Here is an 11,696-nt window from a genome sequence, read left to right as displayed (position 1 = left end):
TCTTGCATCATTACTGAAGGAAACAAGTTTTAAAACAATCCTGCCAGTCATCCAGACTGTAAAATACTTTCAAAGTTCACAGAAGACAGAAATTCTTTCATCTAACTTTTGGAAGTCTGTTCTCCACTGTAGTACTATATAAAATGAACCACAAAACACTACTATTTCCATAGTGACATTGCCAGTATTGAAAAAGGGACTTTTAAAAAGAAGGATGAAAGTAAAGGGCTCTCCACATCCATCCATAGTTTAGGAGGCTCACAGAAGTGTGAAGTGACCAATTCGTCTCCATGAAATGCTCCCAGCTGAATGAGAAAATGGCATGGAGATGAATTTAGTCTGAAAAAGCAGCTTTTAAGTGTTTGAACTGCTTCAGTCACCTGATCTCGTTCTATTACTGCTACCTCAGAAGCATCAATACTTCTGTTCCAGGGATGTGCACCCTGCATCTGTCCTCTTCACTCTGCCCCAGTCTCAATTTCTGATCTTTCATGGATGAAGTAGTGGGTTCAGTGTAGTGGGTTTTCTCCTCTACCTGGGAGAGATATATATGGAGAAAACAAGAAGACTCAGACCCCTTTCAGAGGTGAAAGATGTCCCAAAGCCAGTTGGAATTTGGTACTGTGGAGAAACAAAAAACTAGGGAAATTAGATGTCTTCGGAAAGAGAGGAATTCCCAAACTCATGGTTCATGGAAGAGTTGAAACCACCAAGGGCAGTGCATACAGTTACAGATTCATATTGATGCTCCTAAAATGCTTAATTTAGAGCTCACTATCACACTGCCCCTCTTTTTCTTTTTCCTGTCCATACTCCCTCCTCCAGTGAGGCCATAAATCCTTTTGTTTTTCCCAAATACTTTATTATCTTTTAATCCAACTTACCTAGCACATTTCTATGCTGAGTTTCTGGAGAACTATCTGCAGTACTCCTAATATATTCTCGCCACACACACATGCTATCCAGAATCAATCACACAAATAAGTCATTCTTCCAGCAATTATGCTAAAAGTAGACATTGAAATCATCACCCATGACCCTACAGAAATACTAAAAGTCCAGACTAGGTCTCTTTATGCAAAAATCTCAAATTTAAACTGATTCTTAGTCAGAAATTGTGCTTTGAGGAACTTCAATCTGTTCAGTGTATTGAATATCTGAGACAAACCTATCATAAAGCCCCCAGCTTTTTTTCTGAGCAGTATTTTCAAGACTCCCTCCATGAACAAATACTTGTTTCTGCCATTATGGGTTGGTTAAAGGTTGAGCATGGAAAACAATGAGATCATTGTTTTAAGCTCAAAGATAATTAGAAAAAAAATATTACAACTTGCTAAGATAAGAAGAAATGCTATATTCATAAAGGACAAAGTTATCTTAGGAACTTCTTACACAAGTAGCTGTAAATCTGAACCCAGCCTTTACCAATGCAAAGGAACACAAAATTTTTGAAGTATAAAACAGCTTTTCAGCCTCAGCCTGAACAGGGTTAGTTTACTTCAGCATTATCTCTTGTTTAGAGATATCTCTTGTTTTGGGAACAAAGCAGAGAAGTTAAGAAGGAAGGACAAGTATCTTCACTTTGAGGCACTGAAATTCAAACAAAATATTGAACAGCTGAAGGGAGTCAAAAGAAAAACAACAAAAATTTCAGAAAACATTTGCTAGGAGACTGAACAGCTTGCAGTTGCTTTGCTGGAAGAGTAACAGCAGAGTGAGCTGGTAGCAATTATCAACTACACAGAGTGCTGCAAAAATGAAAGAAATTATTTATTCAGGTGTCAGAGATCATAGTAAGGCAATTTGTTGTGAAATTTTGCCAAAGATTATCTAGGAATAAGTGATACTTTCCTGACTAGAGACCTCTGGAAATAGATTACACAAAAAGCAAGAGAACACATAATCTTACTTGTGTAAAATTGATGAACTAGATAATAAATTAAGATCTGTTCCTTCTCTCTTTTAAATTTATAGGGCAGAGATAGAAAAGCAAACATCACAGTAAAGAGAAAGGTTGCATAAAATCAGAAGGGAAATGGATGCTCAAAATATGTACAGTTTATACATTTCCAAATTTAAAGCTACAAGGTAGGAGAAAGAATTACTACAAAATGTGGTAAGAGGGGAAATTTGGGAACTGTTGTTATGGGCACTGCTGCTTGTGTCCTGCAAAAAGTGGCAAAAGTATGTCCTATAGGCAGCTGCCAGAAATGTGAAGGAAGGACAACTGCAGCATGATCTTGGTAGATCCTGATTTTCTCCACATGCTCCAGGTACAAAAGAAAACCACCAGTTACTCAGCAATTTTCATGCCCTTTATGGGACCAACACACTTTTTCTCTCCACATGAATTGTGTTGCCAGCTGCAGTAACTGTGTTGCAGCTAACTGTGTTATAGCTGCTGTCAAACAGCAATACTAGAAATACAAAATGTGGGAAGCATTGTGCTGTTCCCAAGATCCTAGTTTTACTTCTTGTGCTTTGAATGGCAGTCCTGCATATCAGTGCGAGATCTGCTACTGCTGAACTTTTCATTTGATACAGACAGAACCTGAATATCCTCAATGACAGAGAGCAGAAAGAAGCATTCGTGGGACTCTTTTTTAGCATTCAAACAGATTAGGAGAAAACACTTCATGAAGAAGTGACCTCATCACCGTCTATAACTACCTGAAGGGAAGTTCTAGCCAGGTGGGGGTTGGTCTCTTCTCTCAGGCACTCAGCAATAGGACAAGGGGGTACGGGCTTAAGCTCCACCAGGGGAAATTTAAGTTGGATATCAGGAGAAAATTCTTTACAGAGAGAGTAATCAGGCACTGGAACGGGCTGCCCAGAGAGGTGGTGGATTCACCATCCCTGGAGATTTTTAAACGCAGATTGGACGTGGCACTGAGTACCATGATCTAGTAAATGGACTGGATTTGGACCAAGGGTTGGACTCGATGATCTCGGAGGTCTTTTCCAACCCAATCAATTCTATGATTCTATGATTCTAAGATTAACCTCTAGAGAGAAGGCTGAATGTAGGGGTAGGCTTACCTTGAAAACAGAACTCATGGGGAACAGCAACTACAGACAATAAACTGTAGTGGTTCTGGTCACCTTGTGATTAGATGTTGGATTCAGTCACCTTGTCTGTACTTAAACCAGTCATAAGTTTGAGATTGATTTTGAAATACAGAGCTAAAATATTCCCAGTATATTCACTGAAGGAGAATTTACTGAGTGTGAGGGGGAAAAGGGCAACTGCAAGGAAATAAAGCGGTAACTAAACTGAGAATCAGCGCTATCCCAAAATGGAATGCTGAATGCAAGTATTCTCTTCATTATCAAAAAATAATTCTGGAGTAGGTGGATCTGTATATCAGTACAACAGAATTTTTGTGCTGCGTTTGAGAACCTTCCTTTTTATAATGGTAGCATACTTTCCTGTGAAAACCTTTGTGCCCCTTGAAAAAACTCTTCTTTGAAAACATCTGGTTGGGAGTTCTGAATGCAAGGTCCATGTTACACCTTATACCTACAGAGAACAGGCTCAAAACTTTATTCAAAGGACATTGAGCCATCCAGTTGGCTGATATGGAAGTGCAGGAAGAACTCTGAGCAGCTACAAAAAGGCCAGAGGACAAACTAACAACTAAACATAAGCGAAAAATTTCTGACCAACATGAATGAAGTTGAGACAGCCGGTTTGAAAAGCCAAAGGCTTTTTGTCAGTCACAGGTGTGTTTAGATTCAGGTGTTAGTACGCTTTGATGCAGAGAGGTATCAGAGTATTAAACAGGCACTGAAGTTAAAGGATGATTTCACCTAACTTTGTAATCTGAAGTTAGGTAAAAGAAGGTAACATCTGATAGAGTCTAAATCAAATTACTTAACCTCTTAAAGAACTAGAAGACTTGAAAAGTCTAACAGCAGTGACAAAGAGACAGCAAAACAGTTGACTGCAAGGTCTGATATGGAGATCTGGTTACAAAGTCTGTTACTCAGTCACAAAGAAAGGTCTTTTCCCACAAGAGAAAGTCAAAAATGTTTTTATTGGAGGAGAATAACTAAAAGCTGCTTGAAATAGTAGTAGCATACTGGAAAATGGTAACAGAAATCCAAGGAGATGTGTTAATTTCTGGTCAGGATGCAATTTCATGAAAAGCTTTCATGTTTAAGTGACAGTCTCTACGCACAAAGTCTTATTTCATATCCCAACCTCGTAAAAGAAAAGATGATTTTTTTTCTCCCTGATCATTTCAAAGATCCAATTGATATAAACTCCCCAATAACCATTGCAGTTGGTGCATCTGTGCACAACAGCTAAGGGACCTATGGCTGAGGGGCATTGGAAAAGGGATTACCCTTGAGTACTCTGGGATTTCAACCAAATGTGAGTTTAATAAGGTAATTTTTATATCTAGACACCTAAAATGTAGCTAAATTATTAACTCTTTGTAGATCTGCTTCTGTAGTCTAAGTAGGTAACAAACACACATGCATTTTTAGGTCTCATTTTGTATCTCTATCGAACAAGAAAATTTTATGTATCTAATTTTCAGAAGAGACCTGTAACTTTGGGTGATGGTACTGGCACTCAGTGCCAAAAAGAAGCATTTTTCTGAGTGTCACATGAGATATCTTGGATTTGAAAACACAGATATAAGTAAAAGTAAAATTAGTGAAGTTGTCTTCTCTGAAAGGGAGGAAACATAACACCACAGTTCCTAAATTATAAAAGACACCCTCTTTGCGTGCACACCCTGGTGCAAGCACACATTTAATATATTTACCACTTAAAATATACAAGCATTTAGAAAAATTTTAGTCCAAACTAGCAGATGGTATATCAGTCAGCTTTGCAGGCAGGCTATGCAGGGGTAGTTGGAATAAATCGTTTACAAGGGACACAGACGATCACCTTTTGCAACACTGGCATTACCATTTAAATGGTCCTTGACAAGGATCTTATTTTGTTCCATTTTACATTCATGCTTAGCAAACAAATGCTGAGCATTCATTAACAAACCCACTATAACAAACAAAAAAGTGACTTCAGGAATGTTATCACACTGTGTTCTGAGTGTGATAAATAATTAAAAACCTGTTGCCACACTGGTGTGTGTTTTTATGTTTTATGTATGTATAAGACTCCATATCTGCAGCAGGCAGGGAAACTGTCTTTTCCTATAAAAAATTATCACTCTTGGATTTGGGAACCAAAGGCTGGAGTCTTCCTTGCAGTTAATCAACACTGTTCTATTGAAATCAGTAGAACTCCACTGATATCAATAAGACAATGTTGATTTACACCACTGGAATAAATGTTCCCAACAATTTAATTCCAGAAGAAAAGATGAGATGGTGGATTTTTAATTGAACTAAATAGTTTTACTTCTGACTGAACACTAGGTGAAAATAAAAAGTTCAGTAAGATTCAAACCAGAAAATTGTGTCAATTTTGCATTAGGTAAGACTAAAATGGCATTTGTGTTACTGTATGTGTTCACACTGATAATGCGAAAGGAAACAAAAGATCCAGAAAAAAAATTCTACAATCAAATGCCAGTTTTGCCCCAGTCCTCAGTTAGAAAGAGAATGCAAGTGTAAAAAGCCAATAAACAATACCATAAACCATAGGGAAATTAATAGGAAAACTACCCTAGAAGTATTTGAGAATTTTCTTATTCTTAGTTGCTTTAGTAATTATACAGTATTTTCAGTTGAAAAAGATTACTGTTCTTCTACTGGGAAAGAGCAGTAAGGAACTATTCTATTTCTTTTTTTTTTTTCTCTCTCTCTGATTCAGGCTATTAGCTGAAACTGTCTTGAATTCACAAATTGTTTAAGTTAATCTGAATGTACAGGTTGATAAGACGTTTCAACTGATAAAGAAGACACAGTTTTACTTAAAAATTAAATCTCATTTAGAGCCTATAGGAACTTCAACTCAGTTGTTTGTGTTCTCTTGAAACTTGTACCTTGTCAAACTAATAATATATTCTCACTTTTATTATGCACTAAAGATAAGATTTCCCCTGCACTGTTAATCACTTACTCTGAGCGACTGTGTGGTATGTAGGGCTTTGCATGGGCTTTCTCTGTCTTCCAAATGAAGAAGAAAACATCACTTGACAAATTTTATGTGGAATGTAATCTTCAGAAGCTGAAGAGCAAGTTGCTCACAGTGGAACAGGTCTGGGAACAGTTGGGTTGGTTGGATTTGCCGTCACTTCGCTGCTTTTTTCTTTCCTCTTATTCTGTGCAGGAAACACCTCGAGGTGCTGGTCCAGGGAAGGGGACGGAGCTGGGGAAGGGTCTGGAGCACCAGGAGCAGCTGAGGGAGCTGGGGGGGCTCAGCCTGGAGAAAAGGAGGTTCAGGGGGGACCTTCTCACTCTCTGCAACTCCCTGACAGGAGGGGGGAGCCAGGGGGTGTCGGGCTCTGCTCCCAGGGAACAAGGGACAGGATTAGAGGAAACAACCTCAGGTTGTACCACGGGATGTTTAGATCAGATACTAGGAAAAATTTCTTAATAGAAAGAGTTGTAAAACATTGGAGCAGACTACCAGAGTAATGGTGGAGCCACCAACCCTGGAAGTGTTCAAAACACGTGGATATGGCACAGACAAAACAGAACTCTACCTGGGGAAATTTCATTGGTGTGTTTTAGATGCTAATAAAACCCTTGTGGCTTCATACTTTATTGCCAATTAAAATAGATTTAAGTAGGGAGAAACCTCAAATTCTTATAACAAGGTCCAATCCTGCAACCCCGGACTTCCAAAGCCTGACCATAGACACTTTTTAGCCATTTAAAGAAAAACAAAGATTCTGTGAGGGCACACAGTGTTGTATTATTCAAAGTCACCAGAAGGCAACATTACAGTTAATCTGACAGTCTGTTGAACTCTATGAATAGGCAGTTAGATCTGGAATAAATGTCTGTTGTGTAATTCTTTTTCGTAGGCAATGAATATTGCCAGAAAACTCTGTTTTGTCGAAGTCTCTCTTTGACAGAATCATTTATTAGATGTAAAGCTGCTGCCTGCAGGTTAATATGCATGGAAAGCAAATAAAATAATTGCCTATTGTCAAATCATGGCAACATGAAAGGATCTGGAAATGTAAAAGCAGGCTAAGAAAAATGGATAAATGACCAAAACTATGGGATTTGCTGCAGCTCAAGTGCTTAGGGAAACTGGAAAGCATGAACTCTCCACAACCCTGAAGGTATTTAAACAACTGTTTAAACTACCTTTCAAGGATGTTCAAATTAAGCAGAGAGAAAGAAAATTACCCTTATTGTAAGATAAAGGCTATTTAAATGTATAAACTGCATGATTAAACGTGTTAATAGTAGGATGGAGGGGGACGAGGGGTTCACCCATGTCTGGTTAACATTATTTGAAAATGCTAAACATCTTTAAAACCCTTGAAGCCCCACTGATAGGAAGTAAGGTCAGTGACCCTGACTGAGACTTGACTGACAGATGAGACACCTACTAATTTTTTTCCAGCAAAATCACTTCAATGCCATGTTTTCCAAATTAATGGTTCTGTACACTTGGATCTACCAGTGAAAATCCCTGTGTTTATGCTTCAGGGATATAAGCTAAAAATAATCACTACACCAGCATGGTTTTAATCTGTTCCAGTTAGTGCTTTTATAGCCAGTGTTCAAACAGTTTGCAAAATAGGAAGGGACAGGGATTTTTTTCAGCCATTATCATGGATGAAGATTTTCTGTTTGGAGATAGGGTAGCTGGATAGGGCGCTTAGACACATGAATGCAATCTGTGTCCCTTCATAAAGTCCTTGGTTGATTTCTTTTTTTTTCTTGTTATTGGCACAGTTAATTAGTAAGGACACCAGCAGCAACACCAGTGGAAAGGATTGTGGGGAAGAATCTTATCCATTTCAACTGACACAGTTGAGGAACCTTACATATTTATATATAAGATACTATGAGATTTACATGTAAGAGACTATAATTCCAATAAAAGTTGAACAATTCTTCATTTATTGCAGCCTGATATCAATTATTAAGGGGAAGTTCACCATGCTGATTGCAACCACTCTGCAACATTAGAACACCATGTGAGATTTGGTAAGTGATCTAACCCATATTGTAACAACTTCAGAAGTTTTTTCTGCTTTTCACCTCCACTGAAATAATTCCTGCCCCTAAAAATTGTGGTGGTCAAATGACTAGTGATCTTAGGTATACGTAATTTTAACCTCTAACTATACTGGAAACTGAGAACTTTTTTTTCTATTAAATACATCAAAATTAAAATTATTGTTTGAATTGTTGTAGCAAGGGGAAACACACATGGATAATACTCCAGAGTCCCAGATTTTATCCTCTCCTTGGAAGTCTAAAAAAGTTGACAAGTTACTTCTCTTTGCCCAAATCTGACTCACACTTCAAATTGTTATACTGCTCATGATTCATACTTCAAATAGTTATCCTCATTATTACTGTTGAATATTATTATTACATCTGATGTGTGTATTTCCTATCCTTTGGGGGGAAATAAAACTGAAAATAAGGAGTTGGGTTGTACACAAAGAGTGTGTAGCTAAAGGCTTTCTGAGGGCATGAGTGTCTTTTCAAGTCAGACCGGAGAAGGTTTATGTATAACCTCTCAGCTTTCAGTGCTTAGCTGAAGGTAGGTCATGTTTGGGTCTTGAAAGGTTTGTTTGTGACACACTGCAAATTCGCCTGTGTCGGAGGAAGAGGACTCCTATTTTGGGGAACTGTAATCTGAGCACACCAGGAAAACAGCACAATTGGAGTATTAAAACACAAAAATCAATTCATATAACTCCTGAGAGAAGGGTGGGAGACCAAACAGTAGAAAATGAGAGGGTGGACTGTGAAGTGACAAACACTGTGTCAGAGGGGAAGGAGCATCATGGAGTGTGGGGGAGGATAAAAACAAGGAAGTGAGAAGCAAGGTTAGACCCCAGGAATGGCATTTCAGTGTGGATGACAGATTGAGTGAAAACAGAATTTTGCAGGGCACATTCTTTTCTTTGCTCAGTGTACTTGGATCTAGAGTGAAGAGCATTGCTCTTTAGAGTAACTCAGTTACTGTGTCTACTACCCTGCTGATCCAAGACTTTTTTGGAAATAACAAGACTAAATTTTTCTCCCTGTACTCATAGAACCCAACAGTTTGACACAAATCTTCAAAAAATAAAAGCTTCCAAAAAATATTGTCTAGATGAGATCTAAACTGTTCCCATGTTTGGATATCATTCCTTTCTTAGGATATCTCACAAGAAACCTTGCCCCCCTGCACATGGGGCACTTCAGATACAGAAGCTGAACCTGATCTGTCATCCACAAACGTAGGATGCATCTAGAACAGACTCACACTGGAAAAGACCAGAGTTGCTACTCCTTAAGTTGCAAATACCTGAGGCAGGATGCTTTGTGGTGAATTGTGATAGCCTCCTTTGTCTGAAGCCTTCTCCTTGACAGGACAAATTCCTTCCTTCTGCACCAGTCAGCTCTTCTTTCTCTTACAATTATGAAAAAGCAGGTCCATGAAAGACCTTGGAAAGTTGGTCTGAGAGGGAAAAATGGAGACAGTAGCACCATGAAGATGACAGCATGTAGCCAGGAGAAGGGTGAAATTGGGATGGCCTGGGTAAAACAAAACCCTACAGCCCAGCTGTGCAGGTGTTGAAGAAGCACTGCGAGCTTGTGAGTAGTCCATGCACAAAAGAAGAGCAAGTGGTTATGTGAGTGCAACAAACCAGCTACCAAATACAGTGGAAAGACATTTTTGTTAATGGATTCTGACATTGCAAGAGATCCATGGCTTTAGAAAGGGTACATGGTGAGGTAGGAAGATCTCTTTGCAGGAAACAGTGAAGGAGAGTCGAGAAAGAGTCTTATTTATTTTCTTTCACATGTTGGAACTGTGTCCTTGCATAGCCTCATGCATGGTCTGGCAATAGTTACACATTCCAGGCATTTGAAAATACATTAAGAATCTCCAGTGTAGTGTAACAAAAAATGGCTAGTAAGCACCCTACTAAGGGAAAATCAGGGTTTGAAATTATGATGTAGTTGTTGTTATAGTAACTGCATACTTGCACAGTGTTTCCATTTAACAAACGTGAGATAAATTATTCTTCTCTCAAGAAAAGGAGGAGACAATTACAAGAGCTTTCAGAGATGAACTGTGCATTTATACTTTCTGAGTTTAGATGTGATCTAATGTATAAGAGTTTTACATCTGTATTCCCTCATCACAATTTGAACAAATTCCCTGATTGAAATTATGTAGAAAGGGACAAAACACTCGCAAATCTCATCACATGTCCTTCCTAGGTCTGATATCATCAGGTTGTTTGTTATTACTTCCTGATTACTCCTACAAATAGTTTTTTTCCTCTTGAAGAAGTATCACAGACCAATGACGAAAATAAAAAATTGTAGTCCCAAGCTCATCAAAAAATATCAGTTCCTTGTTTAGCATTTGCAAGACTTGGTGAAAATATCCAGAAATTAGAATATTCCACTAGACAACCAAAACTTGTCATTATTATGTTATTTACAATTGAATGAACATACAGAAAAAAGAAACATGAAGGTTCCATATGAACTTGATGACATGAAAAGGTATAAAAGAAAAGTATTAATTAAAATTATATTTAGGAAATGTAAGGTTCATTATGAAAACAAAGGATAGCACTCAGTGTATGGCCATCTTGATTCAGTGATGACGGGAAACAGAAATAAAAACAACAACTACAAAGAAATGACAAAATCAGCACTAGTTTGTTCAACATCATCACTGCAGAGAATGACATGCTTGCATCACATGAGGCTGATTACCAGCTTCATAATGTATCTGAAATAAAAGCATAAACTCCCTCCACACACTAAGATAAATTGCATCCAGGAACATTTGAGTGGATGACTGAAATAAATAACAAATAAATAAATAGTCACTTTTAAGAAAAAAATAAAATTCTAGGTAAACCTACAGTTCTGAAAATATGTTTCAGTAGAACTTATATTCATAAAGGATGAGCTGAAAAGTCTTAGTAATTATAGGCCAGTTACCCAGGCATCAAACTCAGACAATATAATGGAAAAGTCAATATGATTTCCCATTAATAAAGAATCAGAAAGAAGGCCTGTAATTCACTCCAGTCGATGTGGTTTCATGGAAAATGGGTTTTGTCAAAAAACTTAGATTTCATTATTTGATAAGACCACAAATTTGGTTGATAAAGGTAGCTCTGTATATGTAATACATGTAGACTTTGGCGTGGTATTTGACTTGTATCAGATGAGGAGGTGATTAAAAAAAATTACAACTATCTATAGGTCATATTAAATGGGTTCTGAATTTGCTAATGGAAACCTTTTAAGTGTTTGCTAATGGAAAATAATCACTGGATACACTAACATTCATTATACCTATTTCATGTTTATTGCTTCAAAAGGGAATTGCTGCAGAAAAAAAAAAAACCCACCCCCTAGTAAAGATGGGATGGTACATAAAAAGGGGTTACCTTGCTCTCTACAGCTTCCTGATAGGAGGCTGAAGTGAGGGGAAGTACAAGGTAACAAGGGGTAGAGTGAGAGGAAATGACCTTAAGTTGTTTCAGGGGAGGTTTAGACTGGACATTAGGGAAAATTTCTCTAGCCAGAGGGTAGTCAGGGGTTGGAGCAGACTGTCC

Source organism: Chiroxiphia lanceolata, chromosome Z (assembly GCF_009829145.1).
Source record: "Chiroxiphia lanceolata isolate bChiLan1 chromosome Z, bChiLan1.pri, whole genome shotgun sequence".
Taxonomy (NCBI): domain Eukaryota; kingdom Metazoa; phylum Chordata; class Aves; order Passeriformes; family Pipridae; genus Chiroxiphia; species Chiroxiphia lanceolata.
This window is presented reverse-complemented; position numbering follows the sequence as displayed.